The following is a 15,993-nucleotide window of genomic DNA, read 5'->3' as shown; positions in this document are numbered from 1 at the left end:
AATCAATAAATAATAATAAATTCAAATTGATCAGCAACATTAACTCAGGAACACAATATTTAAAACACTTTGACCTATAAAACAAAAATGAATAAAACAATTTGTGAAAATAAAATTAAATATAATCAATAAATAATAATAAATTCAAATTGATCAGCAACATTAACTCAGGAGCACAATATTTAAAACACTTTGACCTATAAAACAAAAATGAATAAAACAATTTGTGAAAATAAAATTAAATATAATCAATAAATAATAATAAATTCAAATTGATCAGCAACATTAACTCAGGAACACAATATTTAAAACACTTTGACCTATAAAACAAAAATGAATAAAACAATTTGTGAAAATAAAATTAAATATAATCAATAAATAATAATAAATTCAAATTGATCAGCAACATTAACTCAGGAACACAATATTTAAAACACTTTGACCTATAAAACAAAAATGAATAAAACAATTTGTGAAAATAAAATTAAATATAATCAATAAATAATAATAAATTCAAATTGATCAGCAACATTAACTCAGGAACACAATATTTAAAACACTTTGACCTATAAAACAAAAATGAATAAAACAATTTGTGCAGATTTTTTTTTTTATCAAAATGAGGAAGTCAGGATTAATGGCTACAATGAGCACGTTTTGCAGTGCACAGCTTTTCGAAGCGGGGTTTGAAGCATGATACTGCAACTCTCAGCTCCTGTTCAATGTTTAGCTGGGACCTGTACTTGGTCTTCAGTGCAGCAACAGCAGAGAAGCCAATCTCACAAAGATACGACGTTGCAAAAGGAAGGAGAATGCCCATGGCCCTCTGCCCTAAGAGAGGATACTGCCTCTCTACACTCAGCCAGAATTCACTCAGTGTCTGTGATGTGAACCTCAGTCTCAATGTCGAGTCAGACGACATATCAATGAACTGGTCCTCCTCTGCAGAGCTGAAACCAGTTGGAGCTGGTGCATTGAAAGGATCTCTCACCCAGTCATATTGGGAACTGTTTTCAGGGAAGTACTTTTTAAAGAATCCTATAAGTGATGAAATATGCTCCTTAATATATGGAATCACTGAGGTGGCATCATAGTCAGTAGTGTCAACAAATTCATGCAGGTTCTCGAATGAATCAGTTTTTCCTTCATCAAGTCGCCTGCCCCACATTGTAAGCTTTCGAGTGAAAGAGCTGATCTTGTCTGTGACCTGAGGCAGGTGTTTATCTTTCCCTTGAAGTTGTAGATTTAGTTCATTTAGCTTTCCAAATATGTCACTCATGTACGCAAGTTTTGCCAGGAAGTTCTCATCACTAAATTTTTCTGCGAGGTCGTACTTGTGCTCCTGCTCCAAAAACATTCTTATCTGCTCTCTGAGCTCAAAAACTCGGGACAAGACTTTTCCTCGTGACAGCCACCTTGCTTCACTGTGAAACAGCACCGCTTGATGTTCAGCTCCCATCTCCTCACAGATAGCAGAGAAGACTCTTGTTTTTAGTGGTCTGGTCTTTATAAAATTGACTACACCTACAACGTCAGTCATAACCTCACTTAATTCAGAGGAAAGGTGCCTTGATGCCAGTGCTTCTCTGTGTATAACACAGTGTGTCCACTCAGCATTAGGTGAGGCCTTCTTGATGAGTGCCCGAAGTCCTTTTCTCATCCCTGCCATGGTCTGTGCACCATCACTGCAAACACCAATGCAGTTCTCCCACTTTAGCCCATTCTCAGTCAGGAAGCAGTCCAGCATTTTGTATAGCTCTTCAGCTGTGGCTCTGTCTCTGACATATTTACAAAAAAGTAGATCCTCACACAGGGAGTTTGTAACGTCAAAACGCACATAAGCAATAAACAAACAGTCTTTGTTGCTGTCAGTTGCTTCATCGAACTGTAAGGCAAAACGTTTGTCTTTGAGTTTATCTACCAGCTGTTCTTTAAGATCGTTAGCAATGTCATTTATACGTCTGGCGACAGTGTCATTGGACAGAGGGATAGTTTTTATTTTTACAGCACTTGCGTCATCCAGCATGACAGAGACCATGTCTAATGCTGCAGGCAGTATCAGCTCCTCTGCTATGGAGTGGGGTTTTTTGCACTGAGCAATTTGGTACGCCACCTTATATGATGCTAACAGTGCTCGCTGGTTTACTGAAGTAGCATTCACAAAGCGAGACGATTGTTGGCAATATTCGGCACGTTTTCGCTGAAAAAACTCAAGTGGCTTATCAGCGTGATTGGGGTGTAATGTCTTTAAGTGACGCCTTAATTTATTTGGCTTCATGCTGTCCGCTGCCAATATTTTTAGACACAGTAAACATACTGGTCTTTCTTCGTCTCCCACCGTAGTCACGGTGAAGCCAAGCGCAACATACGCTTCGTCATATTTCCTCGTCTTAGCTTTCGGGAGACTTACGTTTGTCTCGTTATCTCCGTCTCTCTCCGCCTTTCTTTTCATCCCTGTTAAATATTTTTCCATGTTGTTTGTTATCTACACTTCATATCTCCTGCTCTGTGCTCTTGTAAAAAACACTTCCTGAAAAAGCATGTTCTTCGGGGTCTCGCGCGCCCCCCCTGGCATCGCTCCGAGCCCCCCCTGGGGGTCGCGCCCCACTATTTGAGAAGCACTGCTTTAAGCACAGAGTAAGTCATGATCTCCTGTTTTAATGTTACAACAAATTCACAACTTGTTTGACAAACAGTGACAACTTGACTGCTATTAGAGAATGTTTCCCAGATAATTAGCATCAGTTTTTCATGAGTGTCTGTAACTTAGCCAACAGTTTTACAGCCTGTTCACTGACAACACCTGCTCAGAACAAGTAGTCTAGGCCTAGTCACACTTTTAAAGACATCGTTAATATAGTCCAAGTGACTCCAGTGGCTCAATCTTAAGTTTATAAAGCGACGAGAATACTTTTTGTGCGTAAAAACAAACAAAAATAACGACTTTATTCCACTTTTCATTTCCTTCTCTCTGGACCTCGAGTCTTTTCACGTAGTGTTTTTGCGCAGCGCGTCTGTGTTGCACGTCACCACACATCACACACATGACCAGCATCGCCCAATAGTGAGCCTACGTGGTGACGTGCAACACAGACGCGCTGCGCAAAAACACTACGTGAAAAGACTCGAGGTCCAGAGAGAAGGAAATGAAAAGTGGAATAAAGTCGTTATTTTTGTTTGTTTTTACGCACAAAAAGTATTCTCGTCGCTTTATAAACTTAAGATTGAGCCACTGGAGTCACTTGGACTATATTAACGATGTCTTTAATACATTTTCTGGGCCAGCAAGTTATAGTGTCCATAAGCCTATGGAGGAGTGAGCCAGCTCTCAGATTTAATCAAAAATATCTTAATTTGTGTTCCGAAGATGAACGAAAATCTTAAGGAGTTGGAACAACATGAGGGTGAGTAATTACTGACAGAATTTTCATTTTTGGGTGAACTAACCCTTTAAGCACAGTGCATACTCCTGACAAATGTGTTATTAACAGCTTAATTAAGAGGGAGAAAAATATGGTATTGTATCAGTATCGGCAGATACTCAAGTTTGTGGTATCGGTATCGGCAGATACTCAAGTTTGTGGTATCGGTATCGGACATGAAAAAGTGGTATCGAGCCACCCCTATTAATAACTAATGATCTTTGCAATGGAAGTGAATCAATCAATCAAAACTAACTTTAGCTGGACAATAATTTTATTGTAGAGCTGCTGTAAAGCCAAAACAACCTCTGTTACTGTAATTTCCTATTATCACTGTAAAGCTGCTGTGAAACAATCTATATTGTTAAAAGCGCTAAATAAATTAAGGTGACCTGACCTGACTGTCCATCAAAAAATAAATATATACAGAAAATCAACTTAAATAAGGCTACAATGATAAATTGTACAATATAGACCTACAAACGTGCTAACTTATATTGTATATGAAATGTTTATGTTAACGTTGTTAATATATAGATTTCTTCCACAAAGATAAAATAATATGTGAGTCCAAAAGATTTCTGGAAGATAGGGTAAAATGCTGGAGTAAGTTCGTTTGCACAAGTCTTTAGCAAAAAAGCAGAAATTCCATCAGGACCCATGGGTTTTTTAGTACATAAATTAGCGAGCTTACTCTTTGTGAGGCTACCTCTAGCCTGTGACCTGAATTACATATAATATGGTCCAGAGTACACATTTGCTCAACCGGTGACTCAAAATTATCATGGAAGCATTGATAACACTTATACCTAAAAAAGATCCGGCATATTTTATAATAATAATTCATTACATTTATATAGCGCTTTTCTCGGCACTCAAAGCGCTTTACATAGAAGGAGGGATCTCCTCAACCACCACCAATGTGCAGCATCCACCTGGATATTTCAGGCAAGTAAGTCTTATTAATGTGGACTGTAAGGCTTTGTCAAAGATTTTAGCTTCACGGTTAGAAAAGGTTCTACCAAGTATCATTTATAAGGACCAAGTGGGCTTCATTAAAGGAAGGTCATCAGCTGATAGTATGAGAAGGCTAATTCATCTGATGTGGCTGAATTCTTCAGAAAACACCCCGATTGCGGCTATATCCTTACACGCCGAAAAGGCTTTCAACAGGGTGGAGTGGGGCTTTTTGGCCGCAGCCCTGTCGAATTTTGGATTCGGTCATACTTTTAGGTCCTTGGTTAGTTTATTATATAAAAATCCTAGAGCTACAGTTTCAAGAGGTACTCGTCAAGGATGCCCATTGACCCCGTTATTATTTACAATAGTTTTAGAGCCTCTAGCCATTATGATCAGGGCAGACTCAAACATTATGGGAGTAAGGGGGGGTAGAGGAGGGGATAAAGCATAAGTTAATGCTGTATGCAGATGATATTTTGTTGTTATCTCGTGATCCTCTGAAATCTTTACCTCCATTAATGAGTATTATCCAATTATATTCAAGTGTGTCAGGATACAAAATAAACTGGGAGAGGTCAGAAGCTATGCCAATATCTAGAACATGTCATTCCCATGCAGTGACCAAATTTAGTTTTAAATGGATTCCAAAAGGTATGAAGTACCTTGGGCTTAAATTAACGCAGAATGTGGAGGATATAATGTTGTTGAATTATAAACCACTGCTGTCAAAGTTAAAAAATAATGTGGACAAATGGGAACAGCTGAAACTCTCTCTGTGGGGTAAAGTAAATAGTTAAAATGGTTATTGCTCCGCAGTTCAATTTTATATCCATGATGATACCTGTGAACATTCCAGACCTTATCTTTAAAAGCTAGCTTTTAAAACGCTTAAAGGGCACTTTTCATGGCTTAATGTATGTACACAGTACACACCTTATTAAGGCGAGACACTACAGGTGAATAGGGTAAAATTGTTAACTTACAGATATCACCATCAAACTTTACCAGTTGATTACTCACATGAATAGGAGAAAAAAATGCATTGCAAGTTTTCTGTATTTTTATTTTTAAATATGCTAATGAGGCTATATCTAATTAAATATGCATTAATTTGCATATATTTTGAAGTGACAAATCTGACCATTGAAAAAACCAAGGTTCAAAATTATTTTTGCATTTTGTTGCTATATTCAATGAAAAGACATTATCAGAGGGGATAATGAATATTTCTTTTTGTTACCCTGTAAATCAGAAAATACTGCCAATAGCCTTAAAAAAAAGGATTTTCGCCCTATTTTTAGGCATACAATGTCATAAATCAGGCCAAGAATGACATATCAACAAATCCCTCTGGACAAACCTTCACAATATAGTTAGGAATACGACTGTAAAGTTTGGTGTATGTAGGTGCTACAGAAGTGGAAAATCATCACTAGGAGTGTGCGAAAAAACTCATTTTGAGAAAACGGCCTTTAAAGATTTTTATGGCAAAATTTCACTAATTCCTATTGAAAGCCATGAATTACAGACAAAATATGCTTTAGGTCCAAGTAAAATCCATGTATCACACTGTTTAACATCCAAAACTCATTATTGCTTCATCCATCACTGATCATAACATCCAAAACAACACATCAACAGTCCATCACACAGGTGGAATGGGAAAACTAAATACCGGTATATCACAGTCCCTCAGGCAGATTCAACTTTGGGAAGTTTTATTCATTTGGCTATTTGTCCAAGGTGTAAATCACTTAGTGAAGATATTTTTTCCCAGTGGAGGAGGAAGTGCATCTCTGTCTGACCCAGTTGGTGGTCACTGAGCCTGTATTTAGTCAGGATCCGTCTCTTCTTCTCTGACAGTGTGCAGATATTCTGTCAAATAACAATTTAGTCTACTTTGTTTGCTTTCTCCAATGTTCTAAATTTTGATATTTTGAATGCTTCATAATTAGTTTTGTTCTGTTGAGTTGTTTTGAACCAGTGCTGAAGGGAGCCTGGTTGGTTAGCTTCACCATCAGCTGACTGAGGGGAGTGTTTTCAGGATTTGGCTCGTGGGTTTTAAGTGCTTTGAAATGTGATGTGTCTTTTTGACTTACATTTAGATGTGTTCAAAATGTTACAGCTTGTTCGTAACGCATCGACACACTATGACTCGGGGTTACTCATTGCGCGGCTCGCGAGCCTCATGCGGCCCGCCAAGCTTTAATTTGTGCCTCGCATGTCTGTAAAAATACGGCGATATCATGCAGCCAGTCACTACAGATATTTCATAACATAACCCATTACAAACTCAAAGTGTCAGCTCTATTACAAATAATTTCGATCGGATTGAAATCTTCTTCTTAATATCATTAATTCCTCTTTGTCTCTAGGATACGTACCAAAAAACTTTAAGCTGGCTATGATTAAACCGCTTGTTAAAAAAATGCAACTTGATCCTTCAGAATTAGTCAATTACAGGCCGATCTCGAATCTACCCTTTCTGTCAAAGATACTAGAAAAGGCAGTATCTTCACAACTATGTTCCTTTCTAGAAAGAAATGATATCTGCGAGGATTTTCAGTCCGGATTTAGACCATACCATAGTACTGAGACTGCTCTCGTTAGAGTAACAAATGATTTGCTCTTATCATCCGATCGTGGTTGTGTCTCTCTATTAGTGTTACTCGATCTTAGTGCTGCGTTTGACACCATTGACCACGACATTCTTTTAAATAGACTAGAAAACTATGTTGGCATTAGTGGAATTGCACTAGCATGGTTTAAATCATACTTATCTGACCGTTATCAGTTTGTAGCAGTAAATGAAGAGATGTCTTATCAATCACAAGTTCAGTATGGCGTACCACAGGGCTCAGTACTAGGACCGCTGCTGTTCACTCTGTACATGCTGCCATTAGGAGATATTATTAGGAAACATGGAATTAGCTTCCACTGTTATGCCGACGATACTCAGCTCTATATTTCTTCAAAACCTAACGAAACTTACCAATTCACTAAATTAACAGAATGCATAGCTGATATAAAAAACTGGATGACTCGTAATTTCCTACTTCTAAATTCTGAAAAAACAGAGATTCTAATTATTGGACAAAAAACTTCCTCACGTAATAACCTAGAATACTGTCTAACACTTGATGGCTGCTCTGTTAAGTCTTCGTCGTCGGTTAGGAACCTGGGTGTGCTCTTTGATACCAATCTTTCATTTGAAAGTCACGTGTCTAGTATCTGTAAAACCGCATTTTTCCATCTTAAAAATATATCTAAATTACGTCATATGCTCTCATTGACAAATGCGGAACAATTAGTCCATGCGTTCATGACCTCAAGGCTAGATTATTGTAATGCTCTACTGGGTGGTTGCCCTGCACGCTTAATAAACAAACTACAGCTGGTCCAAAACGCAGCAGCTCGAGTTCTTACCAGAACCAGGAAGTATGACCATATTAGCCCGGTTCTGTCAAAACTGCACTGGCTCCCTATTAAACATCGCATCAATTTTAAAATATTGCTGATTACTTACAAAGCACTAAATGGTTTAGCTCCGCGGTACTTGAGCGAGCTCTTAACGCATTATACTCCTTCACGTCTATTGCGATCTCAAAATTCCGGCCAGTTGATAATACCTAGAATATCTAAATCAACTGCTGGCGGTAGATCCTTTTCCTATTTAGCACCAAAACTTTGGAACAGCCTTCCTACCATTGTCCGGGAAGCAGACACACTCTGTCAGTTCAAATCTAGATTAAAGACACATCTCTTTGACATAGCGTTCACATAATACATTATAGACTTCTATAATTCAATATTAGGCTGCATAGATTAGGTCAGCTGGAACCGGGAACACTTCCCATAAATCCTGATGTACTTGTTACATCATGAGAAGAATGGCATCTACGCTAATTTTAGTGTCTTTGTTTATCCCAAGGTTTTCCCGCAGCCTGCCGGATCCAGGCCGTTTCCAGATCTGATGAAGGACCTTCGCCTGGACCCGATGTCAATGCAGTGCTGAAGGGCCAACTAGTCTCTCCCTATGGAGGATCCCTTTCCCACTCTACAGATAACGCGTCGTCGGGAAAACTCAATTTGCGTATCTACCCCGAATTGATAAAATAAAATAAAATTCTGAATCAAAACTATAAGGAAACACCAGTAATTTGTTTAGGTTTGTAGGGAATTCCAAACCTGCACACATATATTCAAACGCACATAACTATAGAACTCGTTCTTAATGTGCATCTGAACGCCATCAGCGTTTCTCACAGGTTCGCGTTTAAAGTCTGTGTAGAGAGAATGGTGTCGTCTTGGCGGCCCTAATTTAAAAACAAATGATCGTTGCGACGGAAGCGAATCAATCAAAACTAACTTTAGCTGGAAAATAACTTTATTAAAGAACCGCTATAAAGCCAAAACAATCTTACGTTATATTATACATTTATCTCTGTGAAGCTGCTTTGAGACAATCTACATTGTTAAAAGCGCTATATAAATGAAGATGACTTGACTTGACTTGAAAGAGGTGGTTTATCGAGAGAACATGTAAACACTTGGTCGATTGAGAACCGAAACTGAAAGAACGACGTATGGCTCTTCTACTGACTTTGTCCTATCAGTGCTGCTCTCGTGAAAAAAATAGTGAAGACCCATTTCATCAAATTTTGTCTTCATTGGTAATCCCTTGTGTCTTCTAGCTAATGACAACTGTTTTCGGCTTCTCTGAGAGAATTTTACACGCATATCTTTCGATATTTTGAACAACCGCGGAAATGTCAGAGCGCGTCACGTGACGATTCTGAACGAATCACGTTGTCAGAAATTGGCATCAGCCAATGAGATTGCGCATTTCGAGTTAAATCACCTGGGCTGCGTTCAGCCCCGACAAAACGTTGCACAACGTTTTTTAAACAGAAACGGTGATGCGTTGAACACACTGTTCTGATGACGCAAGAGTTGCAACTATGGCAGCTGAGAAGGCCATTCTTTGTGAAGAATTTTCGGAGCCTGATGAAGTCGGTATAAATATGTGTTTAATACTACAACATATGCCCGATGTCACAGTTACTGCACTTGCCGCCCAGAACAAAAGAGAACATCCCAATCGAGTGAAGGGATTGTTGAAACTGAAATGGAAGCACACATCTTACCTAATTCAGACTAAAACACATCTATTTAGCCTCACATACTGACTTTATTTGTAGTTCATACTGTTTTAATACCCTGTATTTTCTTTCTCATTTTTAGGAAAAGCACTTAATTACCATTGTTTATTTCTATACCAAATGTCATACACTTGCAATGAAGCTAAAAATATATGTTGATATCATATATTTTAAAACATACGACAAACATGTCTTCTAATATCCTCAGTTGTTGCGTATACCGAGCTGCATCGAACACATTTGTAAATTACTTTCCTTAAACCCATTGTGCGAGTTCACTTTAATACCACGTGCTTTATATACATGTTGCTGCTGATTGGACTGCAGTTCTGACACACCCACCAAACAAGAGAAAACATATCTCAAACCCCGTTGCACACCGGTGCACGCCGTTTCCAGGAAACATGACGTTCAACCCGGAAACCGTAGCAAAACGTTGCGCACCGTTTTGAACTTGAACATGCCCCTGTTTTACTTTCATGATTTGTTGCTGATAGACAGGAAATTACCATATTTGGATCCGACAGCATTGAAAAGAAGAGAGAGAGCATTCTAACGGTGTGTGATGACGGTGCACCAGACACAGTGATCGCGGAGCAGCGGGATGATTTAGAACGCCAACTTTTGATGAATTTAGGCGAAATCTGCACACTCAAACAGACAAAGTGTAGTAAAATAAAGACCTAAATGTGTATTTTGGACTTTTTTTCAGCACAAGTCTGAAAGAATACATGTTATTGAAGACAAATAACCCAAAATCTCAAAATTGACCTGTGAAAAAAAAAACGATGTTTTTGCCTGCCGTGTCTCGCCTTAAGAAAACATACTATGTGCAGATAAGCTGATGAACCCAAAATATGAACGCAATGCGTTCCTCCTACAGAAAGTCATGTAAAGCATTTTCTTTATAATAACGGTTTTCTATGGGAGGAAATTGCTTGACGTTTAATTAAAGGAGCATTTCACCCGTGGGAACATTGATCTTTATTGAAAGTGGGTCATATATGTAGTTGAAATGAAAAATACATTTAGAATTTGGTGCCTTCTTGACCGAAGAAAGACAGAAAGTGACTTTAGGGCGCATTTGTATGAAAGACAACTCCCACAATGCACCACATTGCACAGCTCCGCAAGCCACTCCCACTAATCCAGAACAGCGCATATGAGGTATCCGCCTATAAGAGAAATCACTCTTCCGTCTACAAGGCTAGCTACTACCAGAGCTTGAAATTAATTTCACACAAAATGTCTAGTTAGTAGGCGAACTCATTAGTGAATTACTCCTAGTTTGTTAGAAAGACAAAAAAATGTCCAGGGTGCTCAGGGAGTTCAATAAAAAAAAAAAGTGTTTGAAGGTGCTCTTTGGGGTCGGGAATTCAAATAAATGTATGAAAGAGCAGGCTGATCTCATGAAATGGCGTATGTATGACACGCCAATTCGATTTCCATTTTTGGCGTGCTATCAACACGCATAATCGCTTTTCAGCGTGTTTATCAACGCCGTTGACTTAACGTTACATTACTCTCTATATAAATATATATGACTTACCCCAAACCCGTCCCTAAACCTACCCGTCACTGGGGTTAATACCATGTATAGATTATAAATGTAAGATCCCTTAACTGTACTCCCACACCTAAACATACCCATTTTATGGACAATATTAAAATGTATAATCACAATAATTAACCTTACAACACAACATCGATTCACAAAATACACCAATTTTATTAGCTTGATGTAATCCAAACCTTCAGAATCCATTATTTGCAAGAAAAAGATCCAAACTCAGCCCTTTATCCAGTAATCGTCATCTTGACCGTAAACGTCAAACCCCGCGCTTGTTATGAATTCAAATTCAAAAATTGCGCCCTCAAGAAGACAGGTTACTATGGTTACGGCAGTAATATCAAACGCTCATTGGCTCTCGCCTCGCCTGCTTCGTCACAGATTGCGTCATGCACATTCACATTTGAAATGAAGCGCGCACTGCCGCGCAGGCGGCAGCCCTCAGAGCGAACCGAACCGAAGACGGATTAACATTTTCATGGATTTGAATTACTAAATTAAATTCTGCTCTGTTACCTCATACAAAACCACTGCCAGAGAGGACACATCGTCACGTGAACAACTTTTGGTACCGATTTTGACATTTTCTCATTAAATAAATTATTGTGATTATATTTGTCTGTCTGTTGTTTTTCTTTATAATTGTAGCCTACGTAGTTTTAAGAAATGGTTATGATTAGATGGTAGGATTAGCAAACGTCCGGGATAATGGTACGTGTAAGATTCACGTCTGAGGCTGTTAAACTGTGACATCTACACGTTTTCCAAAGGGGACCAACATGATTAATTTCACGTACATTTTGCTCCGTTTCGCTCGGACATTTAACGGCGTAGACATACACGCGGAAGATGACGGTTCGTTTCGGCGTGAACATACACGCGGATAGCTCAAATTGCGTATAAATAACACGCCACTTTTGACTTGAAAGTGGCGTGTATGTTTACGCAAAGTCATGATGTCATGTTGGAAAGAGAAGATCCAAGGCACTCTTCTTCAAAATATTTTAAAAGCCTTTATTTAACTGGCTATATCATGGTAGAAAATTTTAAAGACATGGGGGGGAAAAGCAACCCACGCGTAGCGGCACAAACAGCCTTCTTCAGGGTGTGCTATCAGGGTGTGCTAAGAAAGGGGCTATCACACAGAAATTGTACATAATGCTTACAGGAAAGCCCAGTCTATTCCTAGATCAGAGCTATTCCAGAAGAAGAAAAAACAATCCTGTTTACAAAATCAGTCCTATTTTGTGACAGAATATAGCTTTGGCCAATCCCATAATTGAATAAGAATTATACACTCAAATTGGAATCTTATCAAGAGTGATCCTGTTCTTAGAGAAGTGTTTTCTGCATCTCCAATAATTAGTTTCAAGAGGGCTCCAACACTACGAGATAGGCTAGTATCTAGTCATCTTCCTGCCAAAAAACAGATTACTTGGCTTTACAGACAGTTAAAAGGTACTTACAAATGTGGGTCTTGTAATCATTGTTCTAATATTAAAGAATGCAAAGAATTCTGTAATTTCAAGACACATAAGATGTACAACATAAAAGCATTCATTAATTGCAATACTACTTTTGTGGTATACAGGTTATCATGCAAATGTGGATGCTTTTATGTAGGCCGGACCAAGAGACGTCTCAAAGACAGAGTATCAGAGCATAAAAATGCCATTAGAAAAGCTAATTATGGCAAAACACTTCCAAAATGTGCACAATAGTAATCCAGAAGGCCTAATGCTTGAGGGTTTAAAAAACAATTAAAAAGAGTATTCGGGGTGGTGACCGATTAAAATGACTTTTACAGAGAGAAACATTCTATATATATGAGCTACAGGCCACAGTATATCCTGGGTTGAATGAAGAAATAGACTTCAGTCCTTTTTTGTGATATGTGCTTCCTGTGTATAGCCTAATTTTGTCTTTCATCATAATTTTTTTGTCTTTGGATCCAATCTGCAATGTCGCCACCTAGTGGACTTTCTCTGTATGTGCATGTATTATGTCACTCAGGTGTTTCTAATTAGCACACATTAAAGAGGAAATTGTTTGGTTGGAAAGCACACCCTGAAGAAGGCTGTTTGTGCCGCTACGCGTGGGTTGCTTTTTTCCCCCATGTCTTTTAAATTTTCTACCATGATATAGCCAGTTAAATAAAGGCTGTTTAAATATTTTGAAGAAGATTGCCTTGGATCTTCTCTTTCATACTCCTCGTTTATATTTCTTTCGAAATGGTGAATTATTGCATGGTACCAGGATGTTCAGTCAGAACATATGTGGTGCGAAACTAGGATGGTTCACAACACAAAGGTCCGTGTCCTCGTCTGATTCAGAGATTTCGTCCAGGAGAAATTGGCATCGTTGAAATGCTTTGCAGCAGACGGACTCTAACTCTGTGTACGTAGTCGCACAGTGAGAGCACAGGCACCACCAGTCCGCCCTAACTCGAGCCAGTCCGGACTCCTCGTCCGCAACAGGCAGGTCTTCTGCCTCCTGTTCCTCCATCAGGCTCTGCTGCTCTTCACTATATTGCGGCTCGTAAAAGTAGCCACGAACATCTGATTCGAGCATCAGACTTTCAAAATCCTCTTCTTCCATATCATATTGAGTACCTTCCGCCATTGTCGTAACTTCACATCTGGCTCCATAGCGCCTGTTAGCTTAGCTTCCAAACAAGATGGCGGTGAATGTTAAATCCATGTTTGACAAGCTCCTGTCTCAACATCTCCACAGGCCTCTTCCATTCTGGCTGGTGGTGTTGTTCTGGACCACCATGTCAACAGTGCTCTTTCATGGTCAATTAGGGTAACACTGATTTCATTTGAAAATTTGTGTAACAAATGGACTTAATCCAAAATGCTCTAGGCCTCATAAAACCTTCCCCCTCTCCCCTGTTGTCATCGGCCCTCAAGCCAGTTCTCTTCCAAGACCATTATCACCTCTGCTCTCCTGAACGATCTGAGCAAGAGACTGTGTCTGCAACCCTCAAAGACAGCACAGGAGACCAGACGGCACGAGCCATTTGGTCAAAGACTATAGAGATAAACCTCCAATACACAAGGACACTTACTCCATTCTTCTTACCCACAATCTTTCCCAAATGTTTATAGTATTTCTCCTGTTTTATGCATGTCCCTATGTTTTATTAGCCTAGTTATGATTCTTTAGTTATGTTAGAGTAACTTCCAATGTTGATATCCAAAGATGACGTAACACTGCTTTAATGTCTTCAAATCCCCTCTTTCTTAGTATCAAAATAATCCCCTTTTGATTTTATAATCAATGGTGTACAACATGTTTTGATAAATTGCATCATGATATTTTTTACCATACTTTTGTGTAAAGACTGCACAAATTCTCCATGCCACCATGAACATGCAAATGGGGATAAGATGAAACAAAGACTTTCTCCCGGTCATCTTAGATTGGACACCTCACCAAATGGGTGTGAACTGATATGACCTTTAAGAGTGTCTGATTAGGTCAGATCTTTGCTCAAGCTCTTTGAGACAACATTTCTCCTGTCTTCTTCCGGCAACTTCATCTTCAAGTTAACTTCTTTGGATTCAACGTGGACCACCACAAGAACCCAAACGAACGCTTCAGCGCACTCCTGGCAAAATCATCAAGAATCTCCAGAATCTCCTGCATCTGGACTTGTTCAGCAACTGAAGTCAATGCAAGTACCTGTTCGCAGCCTTTAGATGCTTTTGTAAGTTATTGTGCCCCTTTAAGGTGACCCTGATTCTCTGATGTTTCTCGCAGGTTGTGGTTAACTGATTGTAATCTTGCCATTCTCTTTTCTTCTCTCTCTCTCTTTCTTCACTTTCTTGTATACAATCTTTGCTTAGTTTAGTTGTGTGTGTAGCCTACCCTAGTTTTGTTTATTAAACCATTAAATCCACGCTTTATTGTCTCTGTGTTTGCCACAAATCGAAGTCACTTAAACATCTTGATCTAGCGGTACCTATGCTATTACCCTGCTAGAACTTTATTTACTTTAGTTGGAAAAGGTTATTTTTTCTTGGCCAGGAAGATAATATATTTCCTAGAATTAATAATTGATTATGCTATCTGTTCATTGGATGAGCTTATTAAATTATTGTACTATTAATTCTGCTACAGTCAATTCTAAATAAATAAATAAATAAAAATATATATAGCTAATTTGCTACATTTGTCTGCATCTTCTACTCTACTCATCTTTCCACACTCTGAAGCCATGCCTTGTTCACACACAGCTTCAGGCAGGCAAACACTCCCATGCATTTGTGTTTACGCTCTGAAGGACATCAAAATAATCTATTTTCAACATGGTTTTGCAGCGGTGAGCAATGTAGCTAATCACAGGCAGTTGTTGATATCTTGAACGCAATGGCCAATCAGAGGCGTTTAAGTTAGTAAGCGTCTCACTGCTCAAAACGCTGGAGTTTTTATTCAGTGCTGTGGAGTTATGCTGGCTCGCGAAACCTCTCATTAACAAACAAAGCGTAGACATGATGTAAATGAGAGTTTTATTGTGCATTGTTGGCAGCATCACTGATCATAATGGAACTTTGTGAGATCGCAATGAAGACAAAGTGAAAGCGTTTTAGTGATTGTAAAGGGAGCGGTCTTGGCTCGTTTGTGTGGCTCGCTTTTGTGGCTTCAGTATATAATCCATTGAATAAAACTATAGTTTTTCATGCTGATAAGAGGACTGACTGACAATTTTGTGAACTAAAACTATTTTTTTCATCCAAAAGTTTATTTGACAAAGTCTAGATTTTTGATTACCTGTTTTTGTGTATTTAATTTAATATTTAACATCTACATTCTTTTTTTATTTAAATTATAAAAGTGCACTAATTGGAGAGGCGTGTGTTGTTCAATAAATGCT

The 15,993-nt window shown here is 38.7% G+C and overlaps 1 protein-coding gene across 1 annotated transcript in view; it reads right to left on the bottom strand.

Annotated features, from left to right (window-relative positions):
- The window catches only part of LOC311277420 (uncharacterized protein), a gene marked incomplete at its 5' end in the record, with an annotated part of 199,500 nt that overhangs the window by 174,622 nt on the left and 8,885 nt on the right, over positions 1-15,993 (bottom strand). The gene's annotated exons all lie outside the window — the stretch shown is intronic.

Source organism: Rutilus rutilus, assembly GCF_951802725.1.
Source record: "Rutilus rutilus genome assembly, chromosome: 18".
Classification (NCBI taxonomy): Eukaryota; Metazoa; Chordata; class Actinopteri; order Cypriniformes; family Leuciscidae; genus Rutilus; species Rutilus rutilus.
The sequence above is the reverse complement of the archived record's forward strand: the minus strand, read 5'-3'. Positions and strand labels throughout refer to the sequence as shown.